A 22,297-nucleotide genomic window follows, 5' to 3' on the forward strand; every position below is an offset into this window, starting at 1 on the left:
GCTTCCCAAATCACAGCCCAGAGGCGATGGCCCACTCTCCCCACCCTCCCAAACAGACACATCCAGGCAGCAATAACAGCAGTCACCTGCTTCTTGTGTGCCTACTGTATACCAGGTGCCTCCCTCCTTTCTTCCCAGTCTTTATACAACAGCCCCAAATGAAGGATTACTATGTTCCCTTTACAAACCAGAAACCAGGCACGGACAACTCTGTCTCCAGAGCCTGAGTTCTTGCCCGAGTAGACCAGCATTTTTCAATCTGCAGGTTCTTACTGGTGAGAGGGGTGTGAGATCAATTCAGCAGACTATGAGCAGCATTCAGAAAACAGAAGCAGGGGTGCCTGGGTGGCTCAGTCGGTTAAATGACCGACTCTTGATTTCAGCTCAGGTCATGATCTCACGGTTCGTAGGTTCAAGCACCACATCGGGCTCTGTGCTGACAGCATGGAGCTTGCTGAGGATTCTCCATCTCTCTCTCTCTCTCTCTCTCTCTCTCTCTCTCTCTCTGTCCCTCAATCTCTGCCCCTCCCCTGCTCACTTGCTCTCTCTCACTCTCAAAAATAAATAAATAAATAAACTTCAAACAAAAAATAGAATAATAAATAAATAAATAAATAAATAAATAAATAAATAAATAAAATAGAAGCAGGTAGAAAGGAGTAAAATTCTAGCGCGCATGGTAAGGGGAGGTTTGTTTCATGAGCAAGGTGTATATGCGTTGTATGCAAGGTCGTGATGACAAATACATTTTTTACTGTGAGTTATGATCAAATACTCAAAGGCCAATGCCCTACACTGTTGTCTGTGTGATGTTACTAGAAAGTGGATTCCGCGGATGGGATGACAATGGGCTTTCGGCACCCAGAAGCGAGGGCTCAGGAGACCGCAGGGTGAGATCACCCTGCTTAGGGAGGGAGGGGGACCCGGGAGTCACCAGCACTCACCCATCCAGACGTTCCGCGCTGTCCTTACATAACGCCACCCGTTCTTGAGAAAACCCTCAGGAGCCAGCCTGAGGGGAAGAGGCCCACACGGCAGCATGAGAGGCGTGGGTTAGGCACCAGGAAGACTGATGAGAGGGTGCGGGAGTCTGGAATGAGCCAAGTGAGAAGGGTGATTGAGCCTCCACCCCAGGACGTCTTTGAAAGCAGAGATGGGGTTTCTGTCGAGAACAGGGCGGCCAGTGCCTCCCTCCAGCAGACTAGGCTGGTCACCTGGCCAACTGGGTAGGGTGATTCTCTGACATAGTGGTCTGGGCTGTGAACATGGAGGTGTGAGGGTAGGGAAGGGGCAGCTGGCAAGGGACAGACAGAGCCACAGTGGCATGGAACAGAGCGTCCCGTGGCCAGTCTCCTTATCACGCGGGGCAGCCCCCCACCCCCTCCCGAAGCAATGGGGGTCCCTAGGAAGAGCCCTGGAAGGGGACTTGGAGGCCCAGCTCTGCCAATAGAAACCCTGGAACTAAAGCAAATCACACCTCTGAGCCTCATTTGCCTCATCTGTAAAATGGAATAGTGGCCTAGATCAGCACTGTCCAATGGAAATATAACCTGAGTCATATATGTTCTAGCAGCCGTATAAAGAACAGGTGGAGTTTATTTTCATAATATATGTTATTTGGGGGTGCCCGGGGGGCTCCGTCAGTTCAGTGTCCGAATCTTGATTTCGGCTCAGCTCATGATCTCACGGTCGTGGGACTCGGCCCCATGTGGGGCTTCACGCTGAGGGGGGACCCCACTTAGGACTCTCTCTCTCTCTCTCTCTCCCCCTCTGCCCTTCCCCGTTCGTGCTCCCTTTCTCTCTCTCTCAAAATAATAAACATTAAAAATAATATATGTTACTTAGCCCAACATGTCCAAAACGTTACCATTCCGAAATGTAGTCGGTATGAAAAAGTAGCAAGGAGATGTTACGTTCTTTGTTCTACAACTTTCAACTCCAGTATGCATTTCACCCTTGGAGCACATCTCAACTTGACCTAGCCACAGCCCCAGGGCCCCACAGCCACATGGCTAAGGGCTACCATACTGGACAGCACAGACATGCATAATCTCAAAGGCCTCCTCTAAAATTATGTGACTGGATGAGAGGCCAGGCTAGAGTCCTCATACACGTCCCTTGGGTTGAACCCCAGGGCCCCGGCTGGTGCCAGCTGCAGAAAACCGTTCAGGTGACATATTGAGGGAGTTACCTCACGGGGCAATAAAATGGGTCATAGATTCTGGAAGGACACAGAAGTGGCTTACTCAGCGGTATGCTGTGGGGCAGAGAGCCTCAGTTTTGCCCTCTGCAAAACAGGTATCATAATGATGGCTAACATTATACGGCACTGACCACGGGCCAGGCAGCGTTCTTCTAAGTCCTTTATGGGTATTAAGTCCTCAATCAAGAGTCTATCAGGCAGCATCCCAATTTTACAGGAGGAGAGATGAGGCACAGAGAGGTTAGGTAACTTGCCCAAGGCCACACGGCTAGCATGTGGTACTGCTAGGATTTGAACCTGGGCAGCCTGGCTCCAGAATCCCTGTGCTAAACCCCAGGCCCACACTGCCGGCCTCCTGGGGAGACAATAGCATCAAGCAAGGGACTGCCTCCCAAGTCCCCGGCATCGCGCCTGGCGCGCAGTAGGCAGGTAGCAAACCTTTGCTGCCACCCTCGACCGGAGCAGAGGGGTTTGTGGGAAGGGCCCCTGGGTGACCTCCAAGCACCTGGGGCACAGCTGGGTCACGACCCGCGGGGAGGCAGCCCCTTCTGAGCTTTCCTTGTGCCGCCCCCGGTCGGAGGCTGAGCGGGGAATTCGGCTGGGAGGGCATCTTCCTCATAGCTCGGGTGCGGAGGCCTCTGCAGGTGGATGGTTCAGGGGCCGAAGTGCCCGGGGTTGTGGCTCTGGGGGTGGTGGGTGGGCGGAGGCGGGTGGCCTCCGTGAGAAAGTCAGCCCCACCAGTTCCAAGGGCTGAGCCAGGGGCCGGGCGTGGGCGCCTGCCCGGGTCCCCGCCTGCGAGTGGGGAGATGGAAGCAACCTGGAGGAGGGGCTCAGAGGTCAAAGGGCCATGCTCCTGGAAGCGCCCAGCGGTCAAGGGAGCATCCCAGGCCTGGGACTGAACACCGCATTAGCAGGAAGATGCTTTCACTTACACGGCGGCGAAGCTCAACTAAAGATCTGGCCCGAACAATGGAGAAGCCAAAAGTCTCGTAGCAGGTGGGGCTGGACACAGCCGCCGTGAAAACCACCCCACGCCAAGTTTTTCCCCCCATCTAATCCCAGCCTGGGCGGAACTGAGCCCCTCACGAGGCCCCAGGGGCCCCTCCCCGTCAATCCGGCTCAAACCCTAAGGTTCACTCTGATTGGTCCTGCTTTGGTCACATGCCCTTGAGCCGCCGCCGGTGGACGGAGAAATGGAACACACTGATTGGCTAGTTTGGATCACATGCTCCGCCGCCCGCCCCCCCCCCCACGCGGCGGGGGGCGCCCACCTGTAACGCAAAAGGGGAAATCGATGCTTAGGGAAGCAGTGAGGTGATTTTAAACCTTGTTTTAGTTTAAAAGAAAACAAAAATTGTCGAAGTCTTATGAAAATCAGATCCAAGTGGAGAGGCTGGGGGTGGGGGAGGCAGGACCCTCCCCCTCCAACCCGTTCCCCTCCCCCTCCCCACAAGGGCCCCAGGAGCCCCCATTGTTCCCTCCAGCTCTGGAAGCCCAAGCCACCTGAGTCAACACAGCACACCATCCGGGTGGGCGGACTGCCCGGTGACGTCCAGGGAAACCTGGACAAGGTGAGGTGGAAACGCGGGGTCTCCGTGTACAAAGGAGTCCTTACCCCGTGCCAAATGCCTTCCGAACATTCTCCCATGTCCCTCTCACAGTGATAGGAGTTGGGCACCATTGTGGTCCCTGTTCTCCAAGAGAACTCAGACAGGCGAGCCAGTCGGCTAGACGTAGCAGAGCCCGGACTCGAACCCAGGTCTGCAGCTCAAAACCACGTGAGGGGCAGGTGACACAACCAGAGCTGCTAATTGTACAAGCGTAGGCTGGAGGGTCCCTGCCGCCGGCACATCCTTGAAGAACAGAATGGAAGAGACAGATTGCACGGGAATCCGGAGGAAGAACAACATCAAACACAGGGAGCCTTCGGGGAAGCAGATGTCGACTGGACCTGAGAAAGAACGCTGTGACACTCAGAGGGACAAAGGAAAGGGCAGCCTGGGGAGGCGTGAGCGTTGGGTCACCCGGGGCGGGTCCAGTCTCAGCCCTGCCAACCCACCCCCGACCCTGCACACTGGGTGAGCTTTCCAACGTTTATTTATTTTTGGGACAGAGAGAGACAGAGCATGAACGGGGGAGGGGCAGAGAGAGAGGGAGACGCAGAATCGGAAACAGGCTCCAGGCTCCGAGCCGTCAGCCCAGAGCCCGACGCGGGGCTCGAACTCCCGGACCGCGAGATCGTGACCTGGCTGAAGTCGGACGCTTAACCGACTGTGCCACCCAGGCGCCCCTGGGTGAGCTTTCCAAAGCATCCACTGGGGTGCTCCCCGCGAAAGTCCTGTGGCATTTCGCCACCTGCGCCAGCTACCAGTGCCGAGGAGCAGAGTACCCGCAACCTAGGGGCATAACACAACCGCTTTATTAGGCTCAGAGCCTCTGGGCCAGGAACAGACTGGGCACATTGGGAATGGCTTCATTCCTCTCCGTGATGTTTGGGGCCTCGGCTGGGAAAACTTGAAGGCTGGGGAGACTTGATGGGTGGAGCTGGGAACCGTCTGGAGGAGTCTTTGCTCACGCGTCTGGCTGTTGATGCTGGCTGTCAGCAGGACCTTGGCAATGCTGGGGGCTGGACACCTACGCATCGTCTCTCCACGCGGACTGGTTTGGGCTTCCTCACAGCATGACGGCCAGGTTCAAAGAGTGACTGTCCCAAGAGAGCAAGATGGAAAGATATTTTCCTGACCTCGCCTTGGAGATCACGGAGTGTCAGACACAAAGCTCCACCCGGGTTCAAAGAAAGGGGACCTAGACCCAGCGTTGGAGGGAGGAATGTCAAGGTCACGCTGGAAAAAGAGCCAGAGAGGGGCGCCTGGTGGCTCAGTCGGTTAAGCTCTGACTCATGACTTCGGCTGGGGTCACGATCGTGGGTTCGAGCCGCACGTCGGGCTCTCTCTCCCTCTCTCTCTTCCCCTCCCTGTGCATGCTCTCTCTATCTCAAAAAATAAACTTGAAAAAAAAAAAAAGAAAAAAGAGCAAGAGAGATGGAAAGTAGTGTCACAGCCACCTTTGGAAAACCCTAATGTACCATAGGTCACCCTTCAGTTGGGGTCCCGCCCCTCGGCACTGCTGATGAGGCTCACTGAGCCTTACACACGCTGTTCCTTCTGACCAGAAAACCCATCTGCCCAAGCTGCCCCCACCCCCTTCACCTGGCCCACCTTGACTTACCCTTCAGGGCTCAATGAAGATGTCATCTCTTCCCAGGAAGCCTGCTCTGGCCCCCCTGCCCCACCCCAGCTGAGCTGGGGCCCCCCTTGTCCGCTACCACATTTACCCTCCGAGCGCCCTGTGAGCCCCGCAAGGGCCTGGGTGGAGTCCACCTGTCTATCTACTATTGTATCGCCAGCACCGGGCCAGATGCCAGCCCCTTTCTGGATCCTGCCACTGGATAACCAGCAGCCACCACCCCCAGGAAGACTCCCCAGATTGTCCTAGGCGGTGCTAGGCATCTCTCCTGCTCTCCCACAGCCCCCTGAGCAGGTGTTTGGGAATGCCGGGATGAAAGGAGAACCCTCCACCCCCTGTTCCCAAGCCAGAGCTTGTTAGTGCAGTAAAAGCAGCAGCAAATTGCCAGGCGGCTCCGAGCTGTAATGATTAAAATGAGGGTATTGTTCTTGGGGCTGCTAATTGCATACCTGAGGAGTGAGGCCCGCTCAGCCCACGGCTGTTAACCCAGACCTCAGCCACAATGCCGGGCCCAGCCTGGCAGGGAGCCAGACACAGAGGTGACAGGGGTTGGGGGGGGGGGTGTCCAGGAGCTAGGTGACCACAGCCACCTCACCTGGGACCTGTTGGAAGTACAGACTCCCAGGCCCTGCCCACTAAATCTGTGTCTGGGGGTCCGAGAGCCCAAGAACATGAATTCTTGGTAAGCTCCCAAGGTGATTCTTAAGGCCAGTCCAAGCCTGGGGTTTCTAACTTGCCCCACCCTGAAGCCAGACAGAGCCCCACCCTTACCTGGCCCAGTTCACTCTGAGAATGTGGCAAGATCCAGAAAGCCACCTGGGGAGAGGACAGGAGAGGGAACGTTCCCAGGAACTTGGGTCGAATCTCTTTTTTTGCATCATTTACAAACGCAGAATATTTTTGTACCCTTTTCCTTAGAGTCCCCCTTAAATTGTGTAAGCCTTGGGCCCATCCTAAAAAATGAGAAAGTAATTTGGACCATCCCATGGTCCTCCCGGGGACCACCCCTTGGGGATGAACCGAGCACATGTACCCAAAGCTGCTGGCCCGATGCTGGACCAGGCTCCACAGAGAGAGCACGGCCTCTCACAGTCTCCCGTTCCTCATCTGTAAAGTGGGCGTTGAACTGTAGCTACCTCATCACGATGTGCGAGCCTTAAGCGAGCTAATGGGAGTAAGGTTCCCAGGTCAGTGCCTGGCACCTTGCAAGGATGTGTGGCTCCCGTCAGTGACAACTGTTTGAACCGGTGGGTGAGAAGCCAGAAAGCTGGGGAATGTACATGCCACACTTCTGCGAGGCGGCCTAGCCTACGGGATCGCTCGAGGATGTATGCTTTGGAAACCCTGTTCCCTGGAAGGTAGAAAAAAGATAAGGCCCCCTTTTGCCAAGCCGGTGTAAGAAAGTCCCTGCCGAGAGGCAGGGGAATGGACTCCATGAACCAGATTCGCTGTGACTCTGGGACAGGACAGGAAGGGCCTTGACCTTGAGGGGGTGATTTCTGGGAAGACTTCTGCTCTGAGGAAAGGGGCGGACACCCAGTCAGAGGATGCTGGAAATTTAGGGCAGGAGAAGAGCTTGGGGATGGGGGTTCATCCAGCCCAACCCCTTCCTATGCTTCCTGTGCTATACCAGCAATTGTGAATTAAAACAAAGCAGGAGGCCGGGATCTGGGAGAGGCCAGGCAACCACAGTCATTGATACACATGACATTTTCATAAAGGACTTCCTGGAGGAGGTGACTTTTGAGCAGGAAGGGAAGTGGCAGGGATGGGCAGAAAGAGAAGACAAGGCCAGGAGGTGCAGTAAGCCTGGCAGTCATCAGCGTAACTCTGGACATTAGGTGAGCACATACTATGTCAGGATTTGTCTGAGTGCCGCGCTCTTGGAATTCTTCTGTTGTCATTGACGTATTTGCTTTTATGCTAATAGATTTTAATGTTTTTAAATGTTTATTCATTTTTGATAGAGACAGAGCGTGAGTGGGGGAGGGGCAGAGAGAGAGAGGGAGACACAGAATCCGAAGCCGGCTCCAGGCTCTGAACTGACAGCACAGAGCCCGACGGGGGGCTCGAACTCACGGACCGTGAGATCATGACCCGGGCCGAAGTTGGACGCCCAAACGACTGAGCCACCCAGGTGCCCCTATACTAATAGATTTTAAAGCTTTGAAGCGATTGCAGACCTGGAGAAAATTTGCACATGCGATACTAAGATTTTTCTGGAACCACTGGAGAGGAAGTCCCTGAGTAAGAGAGTAAGTTGTTCCCGAGGCCCCCGATATTCCAAAGTCTTTAGCGTTTACTTTCTACAAACAGCCACAGTAAGTTGGCATTGACACGTTTTACCACCTTCTGCTCCCTGGCCTCATGTAAGTTTCACCAACCATCCCAGCAATGCCTTTTATAGCAAAAGCACCCAGGGCGGAATCTGGACCTATCAGGGCTTCTCTGTCCGGACCCCGTACTCACACTTCCTTTTGAAGACATTCCTTCATTCCCCATACTCACACTTCCTTTTTGAAAGACATTCGGCTGATGTTTCTTCATGGCTAGATTCATCCCGGGGGCCACCCACTTGGCTTTGAATTGGTTCCCTTACTGGTGATGTCAAATTGGGTCACTTGATTAAGGTGGAATCTGCCAGGTTTCCTTCCTGTCAAGTTACTCTTTCTTGCCTTGTAATTAATAAGCAATTTGTGAGGACATACTTTGAGGCTTTGTAAAGAATCCTTTCTTCATCAAATTCTCAATGTATTCACTTACTGAGGTAGAATAGTATGGACACATGGCTGCTTACTGTATCCAACAGCTTATAATCCATTATTACCGTTGTTTGTGACAACAGACATAACCAGGGCCAGTGGTCGTCCCTTCAAGCGGCTCCTGGGGCATGAGAGTATGTCTCCGTGATTCTTTGAGCATCTCCTTGCTTTCTGGCAGAAGACATCCCAGCTTCATCTGGTACTTTCCCTTACAATCAGCCATGTCTGCAAAGAACCGTGGCTCCTGTAGTGGAGAAGGGTACATAGAAGCCAACATCTGGGTGTCAAATGTGCTCACTGCCAATGGGAAGTTGCTGCTCCCAGGCCCTCTCAGTAGGACAGAGGAGGGGTCGGGGTGGGGGGAGGGGGCAGAAAATCTATCTATACAGACACACACACACACACACACACACATGCATGTATACAAACGTGTGTGTATGGCGAGTACCTAATGCACACATGTAATTCTGTATTTGTGTACCTCGTTCATTTTCCTCCTCTCCCTGTCTATATCTGCAGCTCTCTTCTCTGACACGAAAGTCTGGCTTCTTTTATCCTGAGCATATTTCCCAATCCGGTCAATCCCTTTACGTGTAACCAGTCTCCCTCTGCCGTCCCCCATCCCACGCACACACAGGGGTGCCCTCCTCACCTCCCTTGGGATCTGGCACCCCCTGTAGGCTTCTCCCCTACGTGGACAACTTCCCAACCCTTTGGGCTCTGATACCCGCGCCAGGCCAACCCTCCACGGGGCTGCCTTTTCCCCTTGCTTGGGCTCTGCCTTCTGGGTCCCTGTGACCCCCGTGGACACTCTCCTTACCAGAGCCGGTAAATAGTAAAGTGCAGATTCAAACCCAGGCCTCTCTGATGCAGACCCTAACCTCTTGATCACTGTGTTCTCTTGCGAGTCCTGGGAGGAGCACGCTGTGTCTCCAACCAGATTTCCCCAGCTGAAGTGCCAAGGGAATTGAGGACATTCCCAGCCTTAGCCAGGACAGGCTCTCCTGGATCCCCCGCCTCGGGGGCTCCGGGCCTTCCCGGGGATGAACTCGGGAATTGCATCATCTGCCTGCCTGTGGCAGGTCATCAGAACGGCTCACCAGTTTTTCAGCACTTCACGGTTTACAGAGCCTTCTGTAAACTCGCTGAGTCCCCGCACCAGCCCTGGGAGGGCAGGCTCAGTAAACCCATTGGGCAGTCGGTGAAACCAAGGCTCAGACCGGGAAAGAAAGTTGACAGCTAGCAGGTGTCCGCCCGGGAACCTGCCCCTCCCCTGCCCCAGCACCCCGCACTCTACTGCCCTCTCAGGGGATGGCTTGCCTCCCCCCTGAGCCCCTCCTGAGGACTCCCAAGTATGTGCTTCCGGTCACACCTGGCAGGGCTGGGCTGTTCTGTCCCTGCCCTTCAGAGCTCCCCTCTGGGACAGACATCACCGGTGGCCGAAATGCCAGCACAGCACAGGCTGTACTCATGGCCCCTCTTCCTAGAAGCCTGGCTGTCGAATGTCTTTAGCTGGACCAGCAAACTAAGGGATGGTCTGTGTGTTGTGTGGGGCTAGGCCTCACTTGTCCTGTTCTCCCCAGTGAATCCCATGGGCACCTAGGACAGACGTCCTCCTCAAAGGGCGGGCCCAGGCCCAGCGCAGGACAAAACCCCAAGTCAGCAGGCCCCGGGGCCAAGGCGTGAGGACAGTGAGGACCTGTGAGTGAGTGAGGACAGCTCCCCAGCCCAGCACTTGCGGCTGGCTCAGGCCTCATCACAGGCAGGAGGGGGTGGCAGGCAGGCCGGTGGCACTCTCGAGCCCGCACGTGTACAGGGCCCTGAGCCACTGGGCTGCCTCGTGGGAGCCCCAGGGAGGCCGGGCGACTCCAGCGGGCCCCCAGGAGAGGCACCTGCATGAGTCAGCCCCAAGCTGAGCTCAGCAGAGGACCTCTTACCTGGCCTGCCAGGGACACCACTCCCCATGGTGGGAATTTTGTTCCCCAAATTCCACAGAAGGGGAACAGAGAGAACATGTGCTCCCAGCTATGTGGCCCCCGCTAAAGCCAGCGGATGAATGCCCACCACTCCTTCCAGCACCCTCAGGAAACTGAAAGGACCCCCTTGACCTCCCCCCAGACATCCTGCATTCTGGGGGGCCCACCCCTCTCCCCCAGGATGGAGGAGAAAGTCACAGCCAGCTCCAGGGCCATTGGAGGCAGTCTTTGGCCCTGAAGAGTCCTCTGTGGCCCCTGTAAAGGGAGGACCACGCACAAAGGCCTTCCACAGGCGGGCAGGGGAAACATGTTGGCCAGGGCATGGCTGGACAGCCGGACGTGGGAGAAACCTATGGAGAGGTCCTTGGGTAGTGCTTCCAGGGCCCGTCACTCCCCTGTCATCGCTCCCCTGTCAGGCCTCAGTTTCCCATCTGTAAAACAGGGCTGTTATTTCTGACCAATGGTAATTATTCTGTTCTCCATGCAGCTGTGGTCCACCTGTGGGGGGGGGAGGGTGGGGCGCGGAGGGGCATTCCAATTAGATGGGACTCTAGCTCCCGCTGGGACAATGTCACCAGAGCCGGACCTAGGGCTTCTCTTCATATATGGGGAAGGGCTTTATTTAGAGTTTGGCTGGAAAAAAATAAGGAATACAAACCACTGACCCAGAGAAGCCTAGGAGCCCCCCACGTTCCAGGCTTCCTTCCCTCCTCCTTCCCATTAAGCTCGTTCAGCACTCAGACTGTAAGGACCCACCGTGAGCAGGGCCCCAGCCGGGCCCTGGGGCCTATTGAGGCACAACAAACCCCTGGTGCCTGTCCCAGGATAGTGGGCAGGTCCAGAAGATGGGGCTGGGGACAGAAATGGGTTGAGTTGCCTCGGTTTCCCTAAGGTGCTCGTCCTGGAAAGGTCAAACCAAATGCAAGGCTACTGGTAGAAATATTCTCAGGTGTCCCCAGTTCAATGCCAGGGGTACAGAGAGAACAGGATTGCATTCTTGCCCTCGGCGATCTCGGGTACCAGGGAGCCGATGCTTAAAGCGATAATTACACCCAAGCCAGAGAGAGCTGTGACCAAGAGACAGCCAGAGAGGGGGCCAGCTGTTAACACACAACCAAGTGGATCCATATGGAAACTTCAGAACGGGACAGGTGCCACGAAGATAGTAAATCAGGGCAATGGGGTAGAGAGGATGGGGTGGGCAGCACCGGACAGGTGTCTGGAAGAGGCATCTCTGAGGAGATGCCACATGAACAAGCCCCGAGGGCCACAAAGGAGTCTATGAGACTCAGGAAGGAGCGTTCATCACGAGCAAAGGCCCTGAGGTTGGAAAGGGTTTGGCTTGTTGGAGGAACAGAAAGGCCAGTGTGGATGCAGCTGTTTCCTCACAGGCCAGGTGGCCCTAATGCCTTTGGGGGACACATGCCTGACGCCCCCATCCCCATCCTCGCACTTAGGAACATGCACCCAGGGAATCCTCTGTTTCTTCCATCTCCTGAGACTCAGCTGCCCTTAACCTTTGGATGCAGACTTACAGACAAGAAGTCCCGCCTCGTGGAGACCCGGCCCCAGGCCCTCAGGGGAGGACCCTGGCCTGCCCCAGGGCAGGCTGGGAAAATCCTGAGACAGGGGCCTCCGGATCCTGGCTGTGTGGCTGCCTCCCTGTCCCCCCGGCCCGCCTGGCTCAGGTGCCCAGACACGTGCCAGCCTCTACCCGGTGGGGGCCCCACCCTGGCAGACGAAGCTTGCCCAAGAGAAGATGATGTCACTGCCTTCTGGCCAGGGACCTGCTCTCTGGAGAGTGATGGGCAGCCTGTCCCGGCAGCGGGGCAGGAAGAGCAGGCTGGCCCCCTGACTCGGGAGGAGGGCAGGGTGAGATGTGTCAGATGCTAGGTGACAGCTCCCAGCCCTCCGGCCCTCCCCGGGCCTGTCCGCAGACGGGGGTGGGGGGCCGTTTCGGGGTCTGAGTCCGCATCTGCCAGCAGGCCCGGAGCCAGGAAACTCTCGCGCTTTGCCAGCACGGCTTTCTTGAGGACGAGGTGGCGAGGGGGCTGAGCCAGGAGGGAGGGGGAGCACCTCCCTGAGCAGGTTTTACGCTGCCTGGGCTGGCAGGCGCTCCAGATAGAGATGTCACCGTGTAGACGGGGCGGAGGACCAGCGGTAGGCAGCTGAGTGGTTCCCGCCCTGGGAGGTGACTGTCTCAGCAGCTCAGCTCAGCAGCCCCGCAGCCACCTGGGGAAGGGATGGCCGGGTGCGTCCAGCAGGGACCAAGGTCTCAGGGCGCCTGGCCGCTGCCTTTGGGCTGCACGTCCCTCCCGTGGGGGTGAACCTGGTGCTGCCCCAACACCTGCAGTCCTCACAGCCCCGTGCTGCTTCTGACCCTCCCACCTTCGCCTCTGCCGCCTGGCCCGAAATGTCCTCCCCCTGCTGTCCCTACTGCCCCACCCGCCTGGGTCTCTGTCCTACTGGTTGTTTAGGACTCAGCCCAGGTGCCCCCTCCCTCGGCCCCGTGTTCGTCTGCTCGCTCCATCCTGACCTCCTTCCTCCAACGCAAACCATAGCTCCTGTCCACCCCTCGGCTCAGCCCACACCAAGAGGGACATGCCTAAGTCATGCCTGTGCCCCCGACCCCTGCTCCTGGCACCGAGAAAGTGCTCTGAAGACACCAGGCAAATGAGGGCATGAAGTTCTCGAGGAGAGAGACATCGGTCAGCCGGGTGGTCCCGTGCTTGACCGAGCCATCAAATGGGAGCCCTAGTGGCCGGGCACCCGCCCATGAGGAGTTGGCAAACGAAGTCCCCAGGCTCACCCGCGCTTGCCAGGAAGTTGGAACAAGACCCCGATCGAGCCGTTAGACCTGACTTCCAGGTTACAGGACATGACACAGGTAAAGGACCAGCTAAATGACCGGACAAGTCCAGACTGTAGAACGTCCTCCAGCGCCACGCCGGCCTGAACTCTCCAGAAAGCCATTGCTGGGGGAGGGAAGGTGTGGGCGGGGGATGGAGCCCTCCTACAATAAAAAGACAACTGAAGGCTACGTGTGAAGAAAAGAAAAGGGCACCCGTCTGTCTCCGGAAACTACTCGCTGAGCCCTGCCTTGAAGGTCCCTCTACCACCCCTAACCGGGCCTCAGCTTCCCCATCTGTAAAATGGGGGAATAAGGCAGCAGGAGGCCACGGAAGAGCGGGCAGACAGCGGACGGATGGAGGGTTCCCGAAGAGGAGGGCTGGGGCTGGAACTCTGGAATGAGCCATTCAAATATGGGGCTTTGAGGGGCGCCTGGTGGCTCAGTCGGTTTAGTGTCTGACCTCAGCTCAGGCCACGATCTCGCAGTTCTTGAGTTCAAGCCCTGCGTCCGGCTCTGTGCTGACACTCGGAGCCTGGAGCCTGCTTCAGATTCTGTGTTTCCCTCTCTCTCTCTCTCTCCCTCTCTTTTCTCTCTCTCAAAAAATAAATAAACATGAAAAAAAAAAAAACAACAACCCAAATACAGGGCTTTGAAATCAGAGCAGGTATACTCCTGCCCTACTGCTTAACTGCTGTGTGACCCAGGGATGACACTTGCCTTCTCTGAGTCTGCGTTTTCTCATCCGTAAAGCGGGATGATACTAACACCCACTTTGAGGAGTTACTGTAAGGGTTAAGGAGTCCAGGCGTGCAGGTCACGTGGGCCCAGCACAGAGTGAGTGCTCGATGAACATCTGTCACCCCTGTCACCATCACCGTCAGAAAATCAGAGCGGCCCGGCTGAGCCGCGAGATCCACCGGTCCTGGGTCTCCTGCTCTGGATGTTTCGGCGGCTGAGACCGTGGGTTCCTCCAGCTGCTCAGGCCGGCTGGCACCGGGACTCCGGGTGGCTTAGGCTGTAAGGGACGCTGGATGTGGGGGTCAGTCCCCAGGCTGCCTGGCTTCTGTGAGCCTCCAGATCCCCCATCTGAACCAGAGCTCGGCAAGCATGTTCTGCAAAGAGCCGGATGGTGATATCTGGGGCTCTGCCAGCCACATACGGTCTCTGTTACACATTCTGCTTTGTTTTCCTTCCAACCTTTTAAAAATGCACAAACTATTCTTACTCTCGGGCTAAACAAAACGCGGGCCAGATGTGCCTCACCCCCCGAAAACCCTTCTTGAACTGATTTGCCACGTTCAGCCTCTGGAACACTAAGAAGTCCTTCGTGACTGCCCCCCATAGTCCCGGCCACTCGAGTCCAGATGTTTCCAAGACAGAGTCCAGCTGGGCCGAGGATGGAGACTGAGGTGGCAAAGGCATTTGTGGACTGAGGCCTTGGATGGACTCGGATTCAAATCTCTGCTCTGCTGCTTCTGACAGGGTGGCCTCAGTTTCCCCACCTGTGGAATGGGCACGAGAGTAGTGCCAGCTAGCTCAGAGGGCGGCTGCGGGGATTAAACACCCTGTGAGCGCTTTCCCTGGAATGAGGCACATATTGGCTGGTTAGTATGAAGCCGGGGCGGCGGTGGGGGGGGGGGGGCGTCCGGTGGCCCCTCCTGCTCTGGGGCCTCCCGGGAACAGCACCTCTGCCAGCTTCTCGAGGAGGCTGTGTGCCCCGTGGTGCCTGATACCCATGAGACTGTGCAAGTCCCACCCCTCTGGAGCCTCAGTTTCCCCAGAAGACCTCTGCCCACCTTCCACCCTCCAGGAGTTGATAAAATGAAAGCGTCTGGGCATGCGTGTGCGTCCTGTTCTGACAGCTTCCCCAGGTCGGGGGAACACAACGCGGCACTGAGGGCGGTCCGGCCTAGCACCCAACCTGCTGGTCAGGTTCCCAGCTGCCTCAAAGCACAGAGCCCAGGCTCAGGTCCTGCAAGCCCTCCCGGGGGTGCCAGGGAGACCCCGGAGGCGGGGGGGGCTCTGTCCTCCAACCCGAGGGTCCCCTTTGGGGCTGCTCTCGCCACAGCCCAGTCCCACCTGCTGGGGGACGGCCAGAGTAACTGGGGAGGGGATGGGTGGCTCCTGGCAGGGCCCCGTGAAAGGCTCTCAGAAGCCTCCGTTCCCACATCAGGGAGATGCTTCTTAGAACCCACAACTCTTTGGCACCCGCTCTGTGCTGAGCCCTTTGCAAACATGGTGACATTTACCCTGGAGGCAGCACCGCCTTCCCAGGGGACAGAACTGAGGGCTGCAGGGTGAGGCGGTTGGCCAAGGTCACAGAGCGTAGGGGGGTCAGAATTAGCACCCGGCACCGTCTGACTCCAAAGCCCTTGGACTTCTCACCTGCCCCCCAGCCCTTACGGTTGGAAGTGCCCTTCGACATCACTGTCCCCCAGGTGGCGTGTCGGTAGATGGGCCTCTGTCCGGATGCCTCCGATGACAGGAGACTCACTGCCCCCCCCAAGACTGCTCCTGTCACTGCGGGAGCCCTGCTGGCAGCTGCGTTTCCCTTTGATGGAACCCAAACCATGCCTGTGAAAGCCCCCTCCTAGGGGTGAGTCATTCATAACCCCAGCAACTCACGTTTCCTGAGCCTCCCCTGTGACCGGTGCTGTGCAAGCACCTTCTCAGTTAACCCGATGGATGAGGCGTGTTCGTCTGACACAGGAAGAAACTGAGGCCCCGAGAGGAGGAGAGCTTGGTCCCAGGCCGCAGAGCCAGCTGAACCCAAATCTGCCCGAGCAGCTCTGGTGGGGGCAGAGCAGGGTGGGTGTGCTGCAGAGGGACGCGCGCTGGGCCACAGGGGGCTCGGCACAGTCCAGTGAAGGGGCGGCCACTGCAGAAAGGCCAGAGCTGAGGCTTCCGGCACCTGCCTGCCCTGCTCATCACTCTTCGGGCTCCACATGGCTCTCAGGATGAACCTCTTCACCAGCCCCAGGGCCCCCTCCCCTACGCTCCAGGCCTGTCCACCTGGAAGCCCCCCCAGACACACCAGGCTCTCTCCAGCCTGGAGGCTGGGCCACCTGCTGTTCCCTCAGCCCCCCACAGTGGGGAGTTGCATCTGGAACTTTCTCCCATAGAAGTGGACCGGCTCCCTCAAAATCAGGGCTTGAGTTTGCGCAAATCTGCGTGCTCAACAGCCACTTGAGCTAAGCGTTACCAGGCTTAGCAAATGACAACACGGGCCATGTGGTTCAACGTGAATTTCAGATAAACAAGGACTAATTACTTTAGTATAAGTAGGTCCCAGCCATCGCAGGGGCTATACTTACACTAAAAACAAAAATTGTCCTCTGCAGTCGTGAGGAGATGTTTATACCAAGAATTATTTGTCATTTATCTGAAATTCAGAGTTGGCTCGGCACCCAGGATTTCATCTGGCCATCCTTAGCGGGGTGCCTATTCTGGATGAGGCACCCCACCCTGCAGCCTCTATTTCCTCATTTCAGCGGAACTAGGAATGCCCACCTCTGTGGGTGCGAGCATCAGAGACGTGAGCATCGGGTATGGAGTGCGGCCCCGCACACAGCGGGCAGAGAGGGGGCTACTGAGGCAGGGAAAGCGGAGGAAAGGGAAAGTGGAGGCTGGTGGGCCCGTTACCCACAGCCCGGGACCTTCGCCTGTGAGTTCTCTCTTGAGGTGGCCAGAGCCCCTCTGGCCACCGGGAGCAGGGAAGGAGGGAGGGATTGGTGTCCTGTGCCGGGAAAACAATCTGCCCACCAGCAGCCACTTCCGGAGCCAGGAGAGGAAACAAAGTGGCGTTGTCCTGCTGTGTACAGTCACGTTCCATAGGGCTGTGACCTCGTCCCTGTGAACAAGCAGATTCCTGCCCTGTGCAGAGGCCGGGGCTGAGGGCAGCCACGTGACTGGGACGGGGCCACCGGCCACTCGCAGCTCCAAGCCCAGCACTCAGTCCCCGCTGAACGAAAGCTACCTCCTAATTGCCCTGTTTGCCCTGGCATTAGGGCCAGTGGGGCCCACATATCTGCCCTGTCCTCCCAGCCGGGAGCTTGTTCCCAGGGCCTCGCATTCTGTCTGTCCCGCCCTCTGCACGGTTCTCAGAGTGTGGCCGCCCTGTCTGCCTGCGGGCACTCGGCCGGGTCCTGGCTCCCAGAGCTGTGCCTTGTGTTGGGAGCTGGGCGGATCTGACCAAATCCATGCCCAGACCAGATGGGGAGCAGGCCCAGGTGGGTGAGCGGAGCTCCGGCTGGCTGCGTGGCGGCAGCATCCCCCTTACGGGCTGTGCAGCCTTAGGCGAGTGAATTCACCTCTCTGAGTGAAACAGAACAGCAGTAGCAAGGACAAGATCATGTCTGACACAATGCACCTCAGCCCAGAGCAGGTGCTCAGTAAATATGAGTGTGCTGGGGTCCCCAGATATCTAAACCCGAGAACAGCCTGACGAGGGTCCAGCAGGAGCCCCCCTGTAGAGACCGAGCAGGCTGGGGGATGGTTGGGGCAGATGGGGTGACAAGGATATTGGGCAAGATGGCAGAGGGATGTGAAGGGCAGGGTCCAAAGAGCAACAAGCAAGACCCTGGAGTCCCACTTCCTTCGATCCCACCCACGACCAGAGCGCTGGCCCCCAGCAGGGAGTTCTGGGCCCACTCGCTGATTCCCCTGTGAGCTGGTCACCCCGGGGCGGACTTGGGTCCTGCCCCTTGCCTGGGATGTCCCGAGTCCTCATCTCTCTTGCTCCCGAGGAGTCCGGCCACCTCCAACCCCCAGCCTCAGGTAGAAGCATGGGGCCCGCTCCAGATGCTGAAGTTCATGGTCTCTGCTCTGACCACTGGCCACCTTCTCTTCCCCAAGAGAGATCCCCCTCCTCTGAACCCTACACCAGTCCCTCTCTTCTCTGGCCAGTGTGAGCCAATACGTGGCAATTGTTCTTCATGCGCTCAGGTGACAGGCCAGGAATGCCCCTGAGCCTGAATGCCCCAGACCCTGGGATGTGGGCCTCAGGCAGGCCCTCCTCTCTGTGCCCCACCGTCCCAGCCTAGAGTGACAGGGTCAGGGTGCACCTCCAAAGCCGGCAAAGGAGCAGAGGTGAGATGTAGGAGGACATGAAGGGACAGGGTCCTCGGGTCGCATCGCAGAGGGCAGGCACCTCCCCTCAGAGGCCAGGCCGGTGCTCTGGAGGGTGGGGTCCAACGCAGCTCTGCGCCCGGCCACGCCTTGCCCAGTGGCTCCAGGCATCAGGGGGGCCAAAGTGGGCAAGCTGGCGGCCCTCGAGGCCCCCAGATCAGGCGACAGACAAGGACGGGCGGAAAGGGAGCAGTGCCCGAGGCAGGGGCTGTAGAGTAGCAGAGGCAGAAGTAACTCGGGAAGCAAACAGGAGTCACCGGAGCAACGGGCTCAGGTGCAACTATGGAACGTGCAGACACGTGCATACGTGCACACGTGTCCCGGATGAACATCTGTCCTCACAGCCATCACGTGAGGAGGGGGGATTCCCAAAGGCTCCTGACCTCGGACGGTCTGTGATTCCCTTATGCGGTAATATACTAAGGGGGCCTGTGCCCGGGCCCGTGCTGGGTTCTAGCACCTTCTACCGCATCACTTCACTTCCTGCTCACTCTCAGAGAGGAGAGTGGCCAGCACGCAGCAGAGCTGGGCCCTCTCTGGGCCCTGGCACATCCCCACGACACCACACTGCCCACAGCTGATGGAGAATGGAGAGCTCAGAGCTCATGTAGTCTTGGGAGACGCTCTCTGCAGCTGCACCTGCAGGCAAAGATGCGTGGGGACAGGAGAGAGCGAGGGTCACACCCCCAGACCCCTGAACACCCTCCTCCTCCTCTGCACCTCCCCCTCAGCATTAGTGCAACCAAGGGGCTTGGGAACCAACCAGAACTGGGTCCTCATCAGCAGGGCGGACCTAGGCTGTTAGCCTCTCTGCACCTCAGTTTCCCTTCTGGAGAAGGGTGCCACCCGCCACATGAGATGGCAATAGGGATTGACTGAGGCACGGCAGGCGAAGCGCCCGCTTCCAGGAAGCACTTGGGGAAGGCCGGTCCTTGTCCTCGTTCACAGCCCGAGGCTGCCCGGCTCCCTTCCTCTGCGTCTGAGCCTCCCTAAACCAGTCTCGAGGCAGAAAGAGGGTCGAGGTGGCCTAGAGAAGCCTCGCCCCCCTGCCTGCTGTCCCCTCGGTGCTCTGGGACAGCAGGGGCACGCGTGTGAGTAGCAGCAGGAGGAGGGATGGGAGGGGAGGCTGACGGCTGGGGGAGGAGCCTCGGTTCCATGGCAGCGGTGAATGCGTGAATTGGGAGAGTCTGAGTCGGGGTGCTCAGGGAACAGACTGCGGGGGGGAGGGGGCAGAAAGACCCCTGAGGCGGCTCCGGAGACAAAGGTGCAGCAGTGGGGACAGGTGGCCAGCTGGGGACAGGTGAGCGTATCTGAAGCCAGAGAACAGAGTGAGTCTTCCTACCTAGCGGGTCCCCAGTCCCCAAAAGCGCTGGCCTGGCCAGAGCAGGAACTGCCAGGGAGCCAAACACACACCAGGTGTCCCACTGAGGTCTGAAGGGCCACAGGATGCCCGTGACAAGTGGGCGGGTTAGAGGGGGTTGGGCGCTGACCTGACCACCCCATTAAGAAACTGCGTGGCGGTCACAGTCCCTCTGCCCCATACCGCCCCTCCCCTGACATCTTCACCTGCTACCGTCTAGCACCCCTCAGGGGAGCCCAGGCCCTACAAGGACACTGTGGACACACCGCCAGGCCCTCAGCACAGGGCCTGGGGCCGGGTGGACACAAAAGACTCGCACAGACGAGTCAAGTAAGGCAGCGGACACATCTCAGGAGTCCCACACACCCAGCAGCTCCTGAGCCCAGTGGGCAGTTACCTCAACTGCAAGGTGGGAACACGACCTAACTTGTAAGGTCCACGTGAGAATTACACGCAGAGGACCCGGCCCAGGCCCTGGTTCTCGGTAAACATAACCAGGGTCAGGGGAGGGGGCCTCAGGAAGGGGCCACCCAGCCTCCCATTTAGCCCCTAACCCAGAACTGAACTGGGGAAGCTGGCTGCCAGGAGAGACAGGACACAGACTGAGGACACCAGGGGCTCTAGAAATCCCAGGAGGGAAGATGCCGACATCTCTTCTCCAGCTTTATTGCCGAACGCAGGCTTCAGGGGCTTAAAAATTGCAGCCAATACCAGGCCTTGCCATTCTGGAATCATCTGAATTTCCCAAAGGGGGTTGCCAGTTGAGAAAGACAGAGGCCCAAGAAGCAACGAGCCCAGAAAATGGCTCGGGATAGGAAGGGACTGAGTGGCTCTCTGCCTGGTGTCCCTCATCACCATGTCGCTGATGTCATGGGGCAAGGGCCCTGGGAGGCAGGGTTCTCTCCGAGACCAGCTTCGTCTCCGGCCCAAGCTCTGCCTCAGGCACCCCCTGGGACGGTCACAGACCCATGAGGTCACCATGCCAGCAGCCTGTCTGGGACTGCGGCAGTCACCGGCAGGTAGCCTGTGCAGACACCAGGAAAGCTGTGGCTGTGGGGCCAAAATTCCCCGAGGCCTTTGCAAGAAATACAAAAAGGGCAGAGGAAAATAAACCGACACCTTGCAATGTGCTCTGGTGACCCCAGCTCTGTAGGCTGAAGGAACCAGGCTACGGACAAGCTCGTGAAAGTGCCCTGTCAACACTCCTGATGCCCTGCGGTGTCACTGCAAACGTGGCTCAGCCTACGATGGTGCCGAAACAGCAAGCCCGACACCTGGTAAGCAGGTGTAATCCGGCCGTTTGCACTGGCACCCTCCCCACTCTCCCTTCTGGCTTGGCCGTCCCAGACGAAGCTGTTCCCATCCGTCCCTGCTGGGACGTTATGTAATAGCAATTCTGTGCACGAGCGTGTACCTAGATGGCCTCTCGGGAGACCACTGGCACGTGGGAGACGAGGGGTCTGAGAGGGTGTGACCTTGCTGCGGTCAGCGTGAGAAGCACGTGTCCCTGAGTCCAAGGTGCTTCATCCTCCTTCACTAGACACACTTGGAACTCAGCTGAGACGTGAAGTTTTGCTAAAGAGAAAGGCAAAATCACAGACACTGAAGACGAGTTTGTTAACAAGAGCAGCCATTCCCTTCCCACGTGGCAGACAGACCTGCCCACGTACACCTGGTAACGCCCTTGCCCGTGGTTGCTGATATGCCCATTTTACAGGTGAGGCTGCAGAGACACGAAAGGCGGCAGGGCTGGGATCTGAAGAGAGCCTGACACGCCCGTCAGCCCCCCAGAATGCCTCTCGCCCAGCACCAACACCGACGTGCACTCGTGCACCCGGACACACACACGCTCTCGCCTGCTGGGGCCTCCAGCCGTGCTCTTGCAACAAATCGCCTCTGTCTCTCTGGCGAAGTCCTAAGCAGGACCCTCCCGCCTGCCTGTGGCCGCCCGGTCAGAGGCTCTGAGGGAGGGATGTGGAAGTCTTCTAAAGGGGCCCGAGGGGACCTCCTGTCCCGAACGGTCTGGCCTGAGGAACGAGCCACATAAGCTGGGCATCGAGACAGAGGCGGCGGTCTTCAGAGCAGCAGTCGGCAGAAGAGCCCACAGGCGACGAAAGGAGATGGCTGTCCCCAAGCTCTTCCTCCCCATGAGGCCACGTCTGGAGCAGCCCTGCCCGGGTCTGGGGAGAGGCCCCTGCGAGTCGTGCTGCCTCGCCAGCAACGGGGCCACTGCCCACGAACGTGGGAAAGCGGGTCTCGAGGCCCTCAAGGCAGCTGCCACCGCAGGGCAGGACAGCGCTTCAGGGGCACAGACTCACAGCTCCGGTGGCTACTGGGGGGGCAGCCCTGGGCAAATGATGCCCGTTCACAGGCCCTCTCCTGCAGGGCTGCTGGGAAGACTAGAAACACACACACATACACACACACTCACACCGGCAGAGGGAAGGTCAGCAAAGGGAAGCTGCTCATTACTCTGGCTCTAGGCCTGCCCCGGGCCCTCTCCTAACACAGCGACCCTGAAGGGAAGTCGCCACGGAGTCTCTGACGCACAGCTAGCCTGATCGTCAAGCACCCTTGCTCCACTGAGCCCGCCTTCAGCCGAGGTCTGCAGTCACTGGCTCCACGGGTCTTTGGGTTCCAGCTTGTAAGGCCGAAAAACTAAGGGAGGCCGAGGGGTCTGCCTTCAGGAAGCTCAGACTCAAAGGTGCTGCCCCAGCTCGCGGGCCAGGCGGACGGGCTCCATTAGGTACTGACAAGAACGGCGACGCGGAT

This window comes from Lynx canadensis, chromosome C1 (genome assembly GCF_007474595.2).
Source record: "Lynx canadensis isolate LIC74 chromosome C1, mLynCan4.pri.v2, whole genome shotgun sequence".
Taxonomy (NCBI): Eukaryota; Metazoa; Chordata; class Mammalia; order Carnivora; family Felidae; genus Lynx; species Lynx canadensis.